The sequence below is a fragment of the Corvus kubaryi genome, unplaced genomic scaffold (genome assembly GCF_017639235.1).
Source record: "Corvus kubaryi isolate FWS band 111438036 unplaced genomic scaffold, C.kubaryi_AGA036_p1.0 132, whole genome shotgun sequence".
NCBI classification, from domain to species: domain Eukaryota; kingdom Metazoa; phylum Chordata; class Aves; order Passeriformes; family Corvidae; genus Corvus; species Corvus kubaryi.
In genome coordinates this window covers 7,049,534-7,066,641 of record NW_024580666.1, presented here as the reverse complement: position 1 = coordinate 7,066,641, position 17,108 = coordinate 7,049,534, and positions in this window count along the sequence as shown.

Below are 17,108 nucleotides of genomic sequence, written 5' to 3'. Positions count from 1 at the left end.
TGAGGAGGAATCTCCCCTGCACTCCCCACCCTTTCATCTACCCTGGCTCTCAGTGGGGCAGCCTTATTAATTTAATGAATTTCACAGTGAAAATCTATCCATATATATTTTACTTTTACAAGGACTCTGATGATTTGCTAGCTGACACTGTGAGTAACAAGTACTTTTAGTTAATACATGGTGGGACAAAAATTCAGCTTTCCTTACAGTGTTTTCCTATACCCAAAACATTAACTTATTTTTTCATCTGCTTACTTATGTTGAGAGACCCTCTTTTATTTCGTATTAACATTCAAAAAGGCAGGATTAACTACACTACAGGAAACTGAATTTCATTAAAAAGACTTCATTATTATGTTATGAATTTGTATTGATGAAATGATCCATCAGAGCACTTGTTGGGACAAAAGGCCAGGTTAGAGAGAACCACCGTGGCCATGCCTATGTAGGTGCACCTGGAAAAGAAAGGTTTCCTGTAAAGAAACCTGTGTATATGGGGAGACAAGTGCATGGTACATCTCAACAGATAGCTCTAGAGAAAACCCAAAACATGAAGCATTGCACATATTAGAACATTTTAGGGTACTTATTACTCTTTCAGGTAATTGTATGTATACCTACAGGGATATGTATATATGTGCACAGATGTACTTGGCAGCTGTTTTTGTAGTTAATGTCCTTTTAACAGAATACTTTTCATTTGCACTGAGGATCAGGCAGGATGTGGTACTAGCTCTCTGGTTAGATTACTGCCCTTTACATTTGGGTTCACTGTAGTCAGTGGTTGTCTTCCTGCTCCTTATTCTTAATTTCCTCAATGCTGAGATACTATCAGCATTTGTAGTTTAAGCACCACTACCAGATATTTTCATTGACTTGTTTTCATTAACTCTTCACTTGCTCATTTCTCTACTTGTATGCTTCCTTGAGATTAATTCTTAAAACACTTAAAGCAGAGCAAGTATAATGGTGCAGCAATGTTCAAGCACAAAGTCCATTGGTAAGCTAAATTTTTATATCCTGATGAGAATCTGCCCTAGGCATATAGTCTAAGAATAGCAGAGGCCATGTATGATTAGATTCAGGGACTGCTCTTGTGCAGATAAATTAATAAACATTCATTTTTAGACCATAAAATGTATAATCACAGTAATTGATTAATTATATGTTAGCCCAATATCTGTTTTTCAGTTGCACTTCATAAATGTGTTACTAGACAAGGAAAAAAAGTGGGAATAATTTTGTAGTTTACAATCAGGCTGTTTATGAGATGACAACACTGAGAAACTGGTGTGGCCTTGTATGGGAGTCCAGTATCTGCACTGACCTGCAGGGTAGCCCATTGCTTTTTTGTTTTCTGCCTACTCCATGCACTGAAGTGCCAAAGTCCTGCCCACACAGGACCTTGTGTAGCACCATGAAATGTGTGCATGCATACAGCTGCTCAAACCACCAGTGATACCTAAGAAGTCTTTTATGCACCCCAGGGATTTCAGACAACCCTTCTTCCAGTGTGACCCATCAGGAAGGGAAGCTTAAGGAGAAAAAGACTCCCTGTGTTTACTCCTTTGCCAAGTGTCTGAAAATGCAGTGGATGATATACTTGTTTGGGGAAGGAGTGCAAGTAGAGGTGAGAAATGGCCAGACCACCTATTTCTGAAACCTTGCACCCTGTCCCCAGGAGCCACACAAGCTCCAATTCCATAGGCAAGTAAGGGATATAGAGAATTCTATTATTTTCTGCAAATGTAGGCTAGACAATTATTCTTGAAATCAAATACTTATTTCCTGTGTCACTGGATTTCTTTATTAGTATGCATTATGCCAAATAATGGCTTTCAGGCTTTTGATTTAAATGGAAATAATACTAGGGATGTTTACTGCCTGTTACATTGCTCTCCATTTTGAAATACAAAAATAAACAAATCAGCTTTCATAAATCTTTAATCTGTTAACACATACATTTAATCCATATACATGTACAGGCATTCACTGTATATTTTCTGACATTCAAAAGTAATACTTCCCCCCATAGCAGTACAAGTAATTTTAACTAATCATACTTGAAAACATTAGATTTTTATTATTTTTGAATCATAGAATCATAGCATGGTGTGGGTTGAAGGGACCTTAAAGATCATCTAGTTCTAATCCCCCTTCAATGAACAAGAACACCTTTCACTAGGCCAGGTTGCTCAGAACCCCATCCAACCTGGCCTGGAACTCCTCCAGGGATGGGGCATCCACAAGCACATGCTCTAATATTAAGTGATATAAATAGTATGTAATTTGCAGTGTGGGGACTGTGAATGTTGGCAAGCCATTTGAAGAGATTCTTTTGAAAGCAAGTCATCTGGAGAAAGCCTAAAAATTATCAAATGGTATCACAGTTTTTTTATCCCACTAAAACACCTTCAATCAGCTCTGCTGTCAACTATGTAAAAGAGAAAAAGTAAAGGCTGTTAAGATCTCTCTGGTCTTTCCAAATATTTTTTTATTTTATACATTAGTATGTTCATATTTAACCAGTACAGAGATCTATTTTAGGAAGTGTAAAAACACAGGGGACAAACACAAGAGATCATATTAAATAATTAAGACCATAAACCATTGGAAAACAAAGCATTCTCAGTTGCAATCTTCATGTTGCAACACTGTACAGGAAACCGACCTCTAGACCCAGGAGTGTTTCAGATGAAAAAGTGTTGTTATCCTTTTGAGAGATTAGATTTAATTAATCAAAAAATGATATGTACTAAGAGCAAAATTAGTGTAAAGTATGACCTGAGACCCATTTCTGTAAGCAAAGTAGAGACAAAGCAGGCAATGAAGTGCCTGCTTGTTTAACACACTTGAAAACTGTAAAAGTTAGGATGGGTATTTATTAGCATCACAGGAGGAACTCCTCCAACTGAAGTTGACTGTATGGGTAGTGTAGAGATTATACATGGAACCACTTCTGCAGAACAATTTTCTTCAGAGAAATAACTACAAGAGGACAGAGACTGAAAAGAAAATGAGAAGGCACATGGAACATGGAATAAAAACAACCCACAATTATTTTGTTTACTATTTGCCCAAAGGTATTGTACACTTTTATAAGTCCTTTGATTGTATTTGGACTTTCTACAAATGCAGTTGTTTCAATATGCTGTAGCAGTTTAAATTTTGCTTTTATGTGGAAGTACATTTTATAATATGTATGAAAGTGTAAGTGTATGTAAAGTTTAAAAAGAATCCTAATTTTAAATACTACTCAGATTATTTAGAAATATGTAATAATTTAAATGTGCCCATACAGATAGATATTTGTGCTGGGAATGAAATAATCATAGTATGTAATTAAAACTTTGTTATCTAAAGATGATGATTTCTTTTAGAATGTGATTAGGAATTATTGAATTAATTTTACAGATAGAAAAATGTGAGGAAAATGTGTACTGACCCCCAATTCACCAAAGGAGTCACCAAGAGCTGGAAAAGAACACAAGCCCACCAACCTGGCATCCTATTCCATGGACCATGTTTTTCTCCTAATCTGAGACAAATTCAGTTCATGGTGATCAGGCATTCGTAATCTCTGATTTGCAGCACAGGAAGGGCACTAGGAACAAATTCTTCTCAATGAATAGAGTGATGAGGAGGTAAATAGATTCACACACTTAGCATTAGACACTTAAATACCCAGGCTAGGGATGTGCACTCCTTCTGGAGTTTACTGGCCCTTGTGCTCCATATCTACAGAGCCTGCAGAGCTACTTTCCTAAATTAGTCTCCCAAGTCAGGTAGCAAAAGCTGTAAGGAAGAACATCTTCCAAATAATATATACAATTTAATTTTAATTCTTACGTTGCTTCTGTATTCAGGCTAAATATTAATTTTAGCTGAAGAATGTTTTTATGTGTAAACAAACAGGTGTTAGAGACACTGCTTCTCTCTTCAACGAGGCTGTGACAGGCTGGTGTGACTTCCATTGGCATCTCCTCACTTTCTCACGTTAATAATCTGTGAAGTTCAAACACCATTCAGAAAAGGGATCAGCCTCTTTTTTTGCAGCAGCTTTGAACTTTCTTTATTCAAAAGGGCAACTAGAACTATAATTAGGTACAGCTAGCCATCATTATTTAGCTCATTTATTATTTATATCTTCTTCCCACAGTGCCTGTGAACCTCACATCTTGTGTTGGCAGAGATAGGAGTCTGAATATTGTTTTCACAAGCTCCATATAACACAGTAGTCCCTGTGGCATGGTCCTGGATTTGTAATCTGGGCTTCAGGGTGCTGACCTAATGCAACCAGTGATGTTACAGCCTGTAGCATCCCACACTCAGAATTTACTGAAGCACTCTCTCTCTCCACCTTTCAGGCAAGCAATGAGAGATGAACCTTTCTGTAGGAAGCTACTCCCTGCATGTACTGTAATTCTTGTCTATCCCTTACTGGTGTCTCTCCCCACCTCATGCTGGGTAAATTATTGTTTTGACATTTTGTGAGTTATTGTATTACCAAGTTCTGAAAGTCTTCTGAGAGATGGGAGGAGAGGTAAGTGTAATTTTCAGTGGAGACAAATACAGGGAGACCATAACTGGATGGAGTTTTAGGCAGTTTTCTTCTAAGCTCCTGATGGTCAGTAGCACACTGTCTTTTTACAAAGGTCCTGCAAGTCCAGAATGGCGACAGCTTTAGTAACAAGTCGCATTGCTTTGTCATGGTCTTAAAGAACAAGTTTCCTCTTTTCTGCAGTATGCAGATTAATCTTTCTGGGATGCCTTCTTCCCCAAATCCTTCTCTGGGAAGGGCTAGCAGATGGAAAGACAAGAACTTGAGAACAGCCTGGTGGGTATTGAGTGGGTGAGGTTAAAGTCGAACACAGTAGAATTGCCAAAATAGATTTGAAATTTCTGTGGAGCTTCCCCCCCCTCCCCATTTTAAAGAGAATAAATAAAGGTTTAGACTACAAGTTGTTTTAGAAAGAGGGTAGTGCAAAAAAAGAAAACCAGTGACCTACTTAAAGAGAAATTAAAATGCATTACACCTCTTGGGGTTGAGGCTACAAAAAAACAGTAACAAAAAAATGCAAGACAATGAATGTGTGCATGAAAGGAGACAACATCTTCATTTTGTCCCTAAAGGCAGCAAAATTCTACCAGGAATTAATTTGACTTCTGGTCAAATTATTATTATGCAGTTGTTATTATTATGCAGTTTAAAGGGCTGTTTTTACTTTGCCTAGTAAGACTTTTAGGGCACTGACTTTCTAATTAGTATCTTGTCTAAAAACAAATGCTGCTCATTCTGTCAGATATCCTAGGGCACAGTAAGTTTCTGCCCTCCTTGTCTACTATCCTGTCTATTACAATAATTATGCTGTATTTCAGTAACTTTTTCTTTTGCTCCCGAGTATTACACAGACACCATCCTAGATGACCAGAAGCTGTTTTCATTTGTTCTTTAATCTTTGATCTGTTCACCTTGGATGGTCCTTGCAGGACTTAATGCTTCTGTTGGCATAGCTCTCGCTGTCACCAGGTCAGATCTGCCCTTCCCTTGCATCAAAGTCAATCTTCAGGGAAGGAATCTATTTTGCCTAATGTAAACCAAAACATGCATTCCTACTCAGAGCTACCTTCACAGCTGTATGGATAATAATTACAAGCACAGGAATTACGCTTGTCTTACATCCAAAGCCTTGAGAATAATTAAGTGTGTTGGGAACAGACGTGCTGATTGGATACCTTAGTGGATTGTTAGAATCCAGCTGTTCCACACTTCTGATACCTGTGGTGAAACAAATCACTGCCAAGTTGAAAGGAGCATCAGGTGATGCTTGCAAGACGAGAGCCTCCCACAGCTGTGTCCCCCTGCACCCTCACACCTCTCTGGGACCCGGCACCAAGCCCCGGTGCCGACAGTGTGACTGCCAGAGCCTGGGCCCGTCCTTCCTCATGAAAGCTGACACACTGATTCCCACTCACACTGCAGAGCATGAGAAGTGACAGAGGAGATTTCCAGACCCAAAACCACGCGTGCCCTTACCCGTCTGCAGCTTGCACCTGCCATGATCGATGGTGAGATTTCAAATTTCCCATTTGTCTTCCTCTTTTGACCATGTTCCTAAGAACTTCATTTCATCCTCTTTTAGTTTCTGTTGCCCACTCATCACACTATCTTTAGCCATCGTCAGCCTTCTAGTCACTCTTCTTTAGGTTGTCTCCTTCACAGATCCAGGCATGATTTAACCCTTCCCCTCTTAAAATAGTGCCCTTGAACTCACCTGCCTTTCCTGTTTATTGTCTTATCATCCTTTCTCTTTGCATCTCTCAGCATACAATTCCTATCTGGGGTTTCATCAAAAAAATCCCCACTTTAATGCAGCTTCTGCCCTTGTGCTTTGCTGACATCTAAGTCTATTATTTATTTCTGTCACTGTCACAGAAGTTTCCCCCATTTTCCCCCATTCTCAGCCGTTCAGAATATTGCTGCGAACACCATTTCCCTAAATTTGGCCACAAAATATGGGGAAGTTCTGACTTTCCTTTATTCTCCAAAGGATTGCTTTTGCTTTCAAGGCAAGCTGCATTTGTAACCTTTTCTTCTAATTAACACCTGTAATTATTTTGATTCAATTGTACAACAGCTATTTTGTGTCAGAAACTGGGTGACATCATGAACTGTGGATTCAGCAAAGACACCAGGTATCATTTTGCATCCTGGACCCTTCCTGACTGAAATCCATGGTCCAATCTGTGCTACACTTGCTAACTGTCAATCACTTCTCAAAGGCAAACAAGGACCTACCTTGGCACTAACTCATCAACACAAACGCCTGTCTCCACTGCAGGTGCAGTCATACAGAGAATGCTCTCTCCATCTTGGATACTGTCCTTGTGCAGTGACAAGAGAACACCTGGTTTGGAATTGCCAGCTAATGTTTGGCATCAATTCAGCCACCTGGGCTGCAGAATGGTGAGCCATGAACAAAACCCAAATGCATGGGAGCTCCTGGGCAGGCCCTTGTGCTGGTCTGGTTGAGGTGGGTTCTGTGGAAAATCTCCTATTACAATATGCATTGCCCAATTGTTTCATGTTTTCTCTGTGCTGCCCACTAGGGAAAAATTTCCTATGTATATGAATGTCTAATACAACTTTTGAATTACTGGTTAAAGTTCTTCTTTGCTCTGATGATAACACTTGAGACTGCTGGAACTGATACCAGACACACTGAGGGGTACTGATGTGTTGTTTTCTTGCACTTCCCCATCTGTCCTCTCCTGTTTAATGCTTTGATTTAACTTCCAGGAGACAGCATAGGTTGTAAGAGGGGCTTTATTCAGAGGAACTGTTCCAGTGACCAAACTAGTTCTAACATAAAAAAGCTATATTGGAAATTACTGTAAAGACTTGAGTAGAAGAGTAATGTAAAGGAAAGGAGAACCAAATCCCAGTTTTGGCAGGTTCATTCTTCTCTCTCACAGTTTCTCCTCCATTTGTGGTGTGGATGATTCTAAACTGCCAAATGTAATATTTATTATCTCAAAATCTGCTCAAATCAGTAGATGTTCACTGCTTGGAATGCTGTCTTTCCTATTTTGCACAATCTAACTGTAATTGGTGTTAAGTTATTCTTATTTATTATGGAAATACAAAATGTGTTACTGTGCTCTTAATCTGCATAGACTGAAACCATCTGCTGTGGTTCACAGTTGAAGAACAGGAGATTATAAATTCCCTCTAGTATTTATATCCAGCCCTCATTAAACAAGTAATCATTACTCTACCAAGTTGTAAGTCAGAGAAGTGTACAATCATCATCTTAACATTTAAGCACATGAATGACCTTTTCCTTTTTTTTAGAAAACCCAATATTTACATGCACATTTATCTTGTGACTGGTAGGAGAAAGCTTACAGTGGCTCAGGTAGAGGAGGAGTAGAGGCTGTTCTCAGATGAGTCAGTGACTAGCTCCATGCTGAGTAAAAGGTGATTTGACGAAAGAAGGAAAGTGATGCTGTACTCAGTTGCAGGATCACCTGGTTTACCCTCCAGAATGTCAGGAAGCAAGACTCAGCAGGGATAGCTTTGCAGTGAGAAGACCTTTTTGAGAAATATATTACGTTTGCATTGTACCCAAATATGCTACAAGTCTGCTTGAGTTAGAGCAGAAACATGAGGAGTCCTGCTTGCCTTGTACCCAGACATATCAGATGGAGAGTGTTTGACTGTTTGACTTAGGAAGTGAAATATTGTGTAATAGCTGTTTGCTTGGCATAGTTACACAAAAATAGTAGAGCTGAGATAATCGTATGCAGACGGAAAAGACCTGAATCAGATGGTCAGCATGCAGTCTGCAAAACACCCACCTGGAGAGGCTGGACTGGACCTGCACACAGAAGGGTGTAAAATCTGCCAGGCAGACAGAACAGACTGGCTCTGACCTAGAGAAAGAGGAAGCAAATCTTTGGACCAGACTGATCTTGGTGCACAGGAAAGCTATGTGTAAACACGAGTGATACACAGTGGAGCTTGGGAAAGGGAGAATATGCCCCCTTTAGTTCTGGCTTCCCATGGAGAAGTTGGAGAACTGTCAAACTCAGCCACCACTGCCTTGGAGGCTAAGAATTGTCAAATGATGTAACCATCAGAAACCACAATGCAGCAGCAGTGTCACAGTATTATTGTAGATCTAAGGCTTCATGTTTAGGTCTGTATGTTTAAACATTGCTTGATTTTTGTTTGCTAACAGGAGGTTTGCCTAAAAGCTGAGCATAAACAGATGCCTTCCTGAATTATTGACTGGCTCATTCTCTCAGAAGTCTTCCATTACTGTGGTCCCCAGGGCTTAGCTGCAAAGTTGGCAAGAAAGAAGCAGATTCTGGTACCCACACCAGTTAATCAGGCTTTGCAGGACCTGAGAAGAATCTCCTGCTGGGGGATGTAATACCACACAGAAGCTGAGGGCAGGAACAGGATATCTGTGAGTCCAGTAGACCAGGTCTCCTGTGCAAGTAGACACTGGAGTGTTTTCAATCCGTGTATTGAACACTGAGTATTCTCACTGGTTTTGGATATTCAGTGTATGTAGATAGAATTGTATCTTGCACTTTGCTCATGCCCACTCTCTGTCATCCTCTGGCAATCAAAATACTGATTCGGTCTTGGTCTTAAATCCAGCTGAGTTAAACCAGAGGTGAATATGGTCCTGTCTGATTGGTAAGTAGATTTTTCTTCTGTCCTAAATAAAATAGAGAAAGAAATAAGAGCAGCAAGGCTAAATCTATGAACAGATTTGAATCCTTATTTAGCTTTTTTTCCATGATGCAAGTCTTCAGCTCGCTATCTACCCTTATGTTTCCTAGAACATATTTTGGATGATGATGCTGCACTCTTTCTGGAACTGTTTACTCAATGTATTTGTTGTATTTGCGCAACATTTTACAAACAAGATATGTCAAATTTTTTCCTTGTTGACATAATTCAACAGGCTTCACATAGGTTCAGCTGGAAGGAATTTGGTCCAGTTAGTTTTGTTTACAGATTTATTCAAAATTAATTTTAAACTCCAGGTCTGCCCCTAGCTTTCTGGCTGACCTTAGGATGGGAAAATGCCAAGGCCCATTTTTCACTTGATAAAAATGACACTTAAGAATAAATGTAAAAACCATCCAGACCTTTATCATTAGATTTAAATTATATTTTCTAGAAAAAAACTTTCAAAAACCAGTCTTTAAACTCTTTTCCAAAGAAAAATTCTCTTTCCCATCCTTTTAAGAGAGCAGGTTTACTCATAATTACCCTGGCCTGACTTCTAGAGGAAGAAATACACTAAGATCTAAGCTGCCAAAAGGAGAAACCACAGAGCTTCTTGATGGGTTTAGTATAGAGTCAGTTCAAAGAGGCTGAACCTTTTGCTGACTTTAAATATACAATATGTATTTTGTAGGATAGAAAAAGTTTTAGAAGAAGGGGATGATACGAGGCAGTGTTGTGACCCTGTGAGTGCCTCAGAGAGATTTAAACAGCCTAAGTTAACAGGCAGAGCTCCTCAGGCACAGACACCCTCAGAACTGGGTAGGTGTAAAACTATCTTCACATCTAAAGATCTTGTAAGATGACTCAAGCATGGCACAGAATCTCACCTCAATGCTTTTTATCACTGTACTTTCCATATGTCATTATGAAAATAACACTTCTCCCTCAGTCTGGAAAAGCCTGAAACAATGAGCTTTATTTTCACAGCATCTTTATGCCTGGATAAACATTATACTAGTTTGGTTCTGAAGCTCATAGGCTTTGTAGCTAAGCCTTAGAGATGCTGTAATCACCTGACTTCAGAGAAGACATAAAAACAATTGTGACTCCCTTTATCATATATGATGCAAATAGCATATGTAAGTCTCTTTGGTTAGGGCAGCCCTCCCATCTGATTTAAAACTGTCAAACTTCTGCCCTTGTATGTAACACTGCAGCATCATACTTACATCCAGCAATACTCTTTTTGTTCAAAACAAACAGAAATAGATCCCTTTTCAAGCAATGTGTACTTAAACGTGGAACGTATTGCCATGCAGAGTGTCCAAAGGCAACTTTGTATGCATGTTGAGAAACTGGAAATAAAACAAATTCATTATTTATACCCCACCAAATAAACAAAAATGCCACCAAAGGCTACAAAGCACAACCATCACCTCTGCGTGAGTGCCTGAGCTCCAGGCTGCTAGGAACAGCAAGAATTTGCCATAAGTATTTGGTTGCTGCATTAAAATGTGACATACTGCTGGCCACTGCTGGACTGGATGGGTCTTTGGTGTGACCTCCTGCAGCCTGTTCCATGTTCACATACTATGTTTTCTAACATACAAGTGGAAAACAAAGGCCTGTGCTGATACCATGTTTTAGCTGGCAAAATCATAAGCACTAAGTACCAGTGAGGGTTTTCTCAGATTTTCAGTTCACCTCAAACAAGTTCACTTCATAAAAAAAAGTAAGAAACTTTTAGAGAAAGTTTTATTTAAGGTTAGGGTTTGTTAAAAAACTAGGTTTGAGTCCTGAAGAATGCACATAGGCTTGAAAGGTTGGCATTTGTGAGGCTGCACTGTTACGTGCTAGGAGATGCAAAGTTTGCCTTTCTTTGTTTATGGTGAGCACGGTATATTAAACTAGGTTTGTTCAACAGCAGCATCAGAACTTCTTTGTGAAGGTTTGACAGGTTGATTTATTCTGACTTGTTATCACGAAACGAAAGGATGAAGTAAAGGTCAGGCTTTGATATGAGAGATGGACAGTCATGAGCAAAGTGCCGGCTGCTGTTGAGGCAGTGCCTTGTTCTGTCACAGCTGCTGTCTCTACCCTGTGATTCAATTGCACCAAGAGGAGTACAGTGCTGCACTTGCCAATTGTAAATGCCAAGCGGACGGAAAACATCCAGCTGTGGCTCAGAATACTGCGAGGAGTGGGGCAGCTCTGCCGACAGCACCCGGTAGCCTTGGAGAGGGCGCTGAGCGCGGCGCGGACACGGCGCTCGCTCCACGCCTGGTTATTTAGTGCCACCCAGTGGGCTTGGCGTCCGCTCCCGCTGCCTTAGCCGGGAATGGAGCTGCCTGCAGGATCAAAGCACACTGGGTTGGTAATACAGCATTTTTTCTTTTAGGTTTGTTTTTTTTTTTTTTCTTTGGGGGGGGGGGGTGTTTTCCCTTAGCTAAACAAACAACTGAGGACTACTTATTTTCATCTGAAATCTATCAAATAGAGTGCCTGGTAGCTGGTGCTGTGCAAAGATTCTGTTTGCATTCATCTGTGATTTTCTCCAGTGATTTTTATTTTTGGGTCCATCATGGCCTTGTATACACCCTTTTAAAACTACTTGTAATAAAGTATTTGCACTTTAATCATGGTAGCATGAAGTATCCAGATGTGTAAGAGATATTGTTTGCATATTTTAAAGAAATAAAGCATGTTGGAGCAGATGGTTCTGTTGTGTACTTTACAATTTATTACATTACCCCAACATTTTTATTCGGTAGCTAATAAATTAAATACTAGACAGGACCAAAGTCATTACCTAACATTTGGAAGAAAGTCCTGTACAGCCTTTCTAGATCACAGTGCTTAATAGATGAAAGAATCACACTTGGGAGCTGTGGGAGTTAGGTCTTTTCCTTCTCAAGAATATGTCTGTGAAGCATGGCACTTACCAAAATAAAACCTTGTGAACAACGCTGGTGTTCAGAAGGTGGCACGTAAACTCCCAAAGCGTTAGGAATGTCAGAAGGGAGACATTAGTGTAGCCCCCATTCAGCAGAGGGCTCTGTTCTCTGCCACCTGGGGCGGTGTTCGGAGAAGGACCTCCATTCAGACCGTCCGTTCCTCTGCACTTATGAAAGATTGGTGGAAGGTGAGAATTGTCACAGTGCAAAAATCCACTTACATAAATTTTAGATCATGTCCCGCCATGCAAAACACATGCCTGCAGTACACAATGTACAGTATTCCCAAGCTACAGAACATATGACACAGAGGAAAAATAGAGACTAAGGAGATAATGTTGTTTTTCACAAATCTGGAATACATCCTGGAAAATCTTTGTTTATAAATTTATCCTCTGATGACAGCATGCAAGATAAAGTGGAACAGATACCAGACACCCTATGCTTGATCTTGTGGCTCCCTTTGTCAGAATATTTTGCATTATTTAGAATGCTTCCTTTAGTGGAAATGTTAGAAAAAGAACCTACCGAAAAATTAAGTGCTAATCACACAGGTTAAATGTAGCCATTGAAATTAACCTTCTTTTGCTTATCCTATATCCAATGGAAGGAGATAACTTTTTCTACAGTCTGCAACAGCTGAAATATTGTGTAAAGAAAAAGAGTATAAAAGAAGCCCTTGGAAATTAGAGCCCTAAAAGGAGATAAGAATATCACTAACTATTACAACCAAATTCATAACTTGAAAGAATAATGTGTGCATGTTGCTCTGACCCTGCAAAGCTCTGGCATGAGATTTTATGCTCAGGAAGAGCTTAGAGCCAAGTGTAAGCTCTTACACAAATTGGTCTGCTTAAGGAAGTGCTGTGCCTCAAATACATGCCTGTTTGCAAAGCATGTTCTTTCCCTTTGGTTGCCTTGTGACCAGGAAGATAATTTACAGCAGTTCTTTGGGAAGAGTATGCAATTCTTCACCCTGTTTATCCAACAAAAGGGTAATTTGAGCTTTTATGGGACAATTCCACTTTAGATGCCTGAACAAGCCAACATGCCTTTGGTGGCTCAGGGACTGCAATGATGCAGTGATATTTTGGGCCAGCATATGATGTTTGGGTGTCTTAGTTTCCCATATATAGAGTAAATTTCTCCCATTTTTATGAGCCTAAAGGAGATAACAGATCAGGCAATGTATTATTCATATTGTATTAATTCATGTGCACAAATCTTTCCAGGAAACTGAGGCCTATAATTTGATACAAAGCATACTTATATTTTAACCCTTAGTAACAACGATTTTCATGCAAATAACAGACACCAAAACATTCAGCTGCAAGGACAGCTTTGAGATTTGTACATGCAAGCACAGATGTATACATATGGAGCTTCACTTATTGAAAATGTGGCCCAGTTAATGCTCTGGTTCATATGGGAGGAAGAATAAAGAGGCAGTAATTTGCATGCAAAATTCTAGGGATGTGCAGCTTCACATAATAAAATTTTGAATCATATTAAATAATAGGAACATATTGCCATCATGTGTAAGTCCTGTATCACCAGAATAACTCCTAGGCATTTTCTTCATCCTTGTAACATGTTAATGACTTCCATAACATCCGAATACATCTGTACAACTTCAGACAACTTCATAATTTATAAGTTTACAGAGATTCTTTTCTACTTGATTTTTATCTTTTGAAAAAGAAAGGCTTGTCAGAAAACTGTAATACCTGGCCAAGTAAGGACCTCAATGTTACCTGCTGCCACAATTCTATATTAAGGATTATTATTATTATTATTGATAAACCTATGTAGTCCATGAAAGAACAGCCACTGGCAAGACAAGATCCCTACATAGGTGTCAGGCATCTGATTTTTCCAAACTATCTTGTGAACCAAGGACTGGCACTTGACTCATTTCTCCAGTGCTGTGTCCTGACTATCCTTGGAAGATGCCTCAGAGGAAGTACTGAAAACGGACATTTTGTGAGACAAATGGAAGTATTTTAAGCAATTTTTCTATCTTCACAGCCCTTAGGGTTTCTTAAAAATCTGCAAGCAAAGCTAAGTGATTTGTTTTCAGAGCTCAGCAATTCCTCTTATTTACATATGTGTGAGGACACCCTCTTAATCTTAAGAAATCTTAATGTAACCGAATCTTCATCCCCAAAATGGCAATGAAGAACACTGCCTAAGTCAGCACACATTTTTATAAGCTAACCTTTGCAAGGCAGTAACGTGTGAAGAGCAATTTCTCATCTCCTCTGCTATGCTGCAATTTAGTCCTCTGGAAAGACATTTTAGGTAAATTTACCAAAGGCAAATGTAATGATGATGATGATGATGATATATTAGGAGCTCCCTAGATGGTTAATTTTTAGAGGCAATGGGAATTTATTGAGAGTAGTAGAACAGCCTGTGCTAGCCTCTGGTCACAAGATAAAAAGGTGTTTATTTTTAAAAATGTGAGTGAGGATTGGGCGTCATCATCTATTTTCCACACTATTGCACCGAGGTCAAGGAACCTTTGGTGTTGCATGGGGAAAATGCAGCAGCCAGGATGCCCAGTGCTCCCCGAACACCAGCAGAGTCTCGGAGCCAGAACTGAAATAAAAATCCCCAGGAAGGTGAGTCAGTGGGCAACTGTTCCTCTGAGATGCCTGTATTCAGGATTGTCATGAAAACACATGTGGATGCCACACCCACTGTGTCTACCTATTAAAAAAAAATGCCCTAGGGTATATCACTGTGTCCCGCAGCCCTAGGGAGGAGGAGAGAAGATCCAGCAGGCAGGAATTGTGCAGCAAGATTGATTGATTTAATTATTTTACAAACTCTTTTACAGACTTTTTTCTTCATAGTCTAATTGGACAAAGGATCAGCCACCCCTTGGGGTGATTGGCTAAAATCCTAAAACATCCATTGTCAAAATATTTTTCTACTATACCATAACCAAGACTTTTCAAGGCTGCAGGTGTTTGGTTGTTTACATAACTCTGCTACCTCTTCTGTGAGAGAGAAAAGTCTCTCACGGGCTTAGAAAATAACAAGAAAATCCTTGCTAGCAGCATTTTTGTATCCACATCTACCCATCTCATTCCCTGGGGTACCAAGAGATATAAGAGCTTATGTGATAGTGAGTTTGTGTTTCACACACTCTTTTTGTTAATAAACTTGTTTAAGGATTGTTTCCTCTGGGGAAGTTTTTAATCTATATTAGTTTAATTATATCACTGACAGTGCGTTAATTTTAGTCTTCTTGTGAATCTTTATGTGTTTTTAAGCTTGTTTTTATTTTGACTTAAAGTGCTTTTGAAGAGACATATTAAGCTGAAGAGATGTTCCAAATCATGAGAGAAACTACCTACAGAAGCTGTCGCACCATGTTAAAAGTATCAGCGTAACTCTAACTGTATTCCTATATCTATATGGATAATTTCACTTCACAGGCAAGTTTCTGCTTTGTAGCAATGACTCTATATCCAAAAATACTCCCATTTGATTTCCCTGGGGTAGCAGTGGTCTGAAGCTCTGCTATGACCTGTGAGCCAATTACAAGGTGGGGAGGGAGAGGAGTGTTCATCCAGCACTTAGTAGAAAGCTATGTTGGCTGCATAACTAATTTCACTAATGGAACATAAATTTTTACTAATGGATTCCTACCAGAAACATTTTAATAGGTAGCAGCTCTTTCACAGTGTACACCATTTCTGGCTGGGAACTGTTGCAAATTACAGCAGGGCAGGATAATACGCCAGAACAACTGATTCTCTTTCAGCTCAAAGATACCCAGTGCAATTACTATACATAAAAAGACCTGCAAATAGGTAGATTAGAATATAATCTACCTTTAGATAGAGCCTTTACTCCACCAGAGTGACATAAGCAGCCTGAGAGCCAGGAGAGCCAAGTTCAGAGAAGCAATGACTGCAGATAGAGAAAATATGGAATTACTTGGGAAAGTACTAACAGTTGAGGAATGAAAAGATGTAACTCAATACGTTAAAAAGATTAAAAATTGATATATATTCTTCATATTGTTGTAATGCTATTTGTCCATGAGGTAGATAACTGTAATAGACGTAACAATTCAGTGTATGAACGAAGATCAGTATTTCATAAATATAATTACTGCTTCAAGAATTGTGAACAACAACAAAAAAATCTGAAAATCTGAAGCATTATATTGTAAACACTAGTTTAATGCCAGAAAAGACAGAAATTAAAAATATCTCATCAACAAATTTCAAGCATCGCAATTTTTAAGCAGAGGGAAAATCTCCTAAACCAGACCTCTGCTAAGTTCAGGAAGAAAAGAACAGAAGTATCAGAAGAATGTGTCTGGCAAAAGGTTTATTTTACTCCCCCTAGTTTGAGATTGAGGATGCAATACATACATATAAATATGTAAAATAAGATGCAAAACTATGTGTATGTTTATTTACAAGTCCAGGGATTATACTTTACAATCAAACAATAGCAACATCAAGACAATGTTACTATTGAAACATTCAACTTCAGTCACAGCTTTGGTATCTACATATATAAATACAGACACATACATGGAGCTCTGTCTTCTGAAAATCTGGTGTTGACAAAGTTCTTTCTCAGGTAGGAGGAAGGACGACAGAAGCATCAGTCTCCCTGTAAAATCCTAGAGAAATGCAGCCCCTAATAATATAAATATGGGTCATACTGCAAACAACTGTAGTTGCAAAAATTAGGGTGACCACAGGCTACCAATACAGCTGTTTTCTATCACAACAGGGAGTTTGACTGTGGTGGTTTCAAATTTAAACAGTCCAGAGATTTTGTTGCTATGGCAGCATCATCCCTCCACTTCAGAAGTCCAAATATATGTGATACCATTCAAGTCCTTCAACATATACCCATTTTATTTCACACTA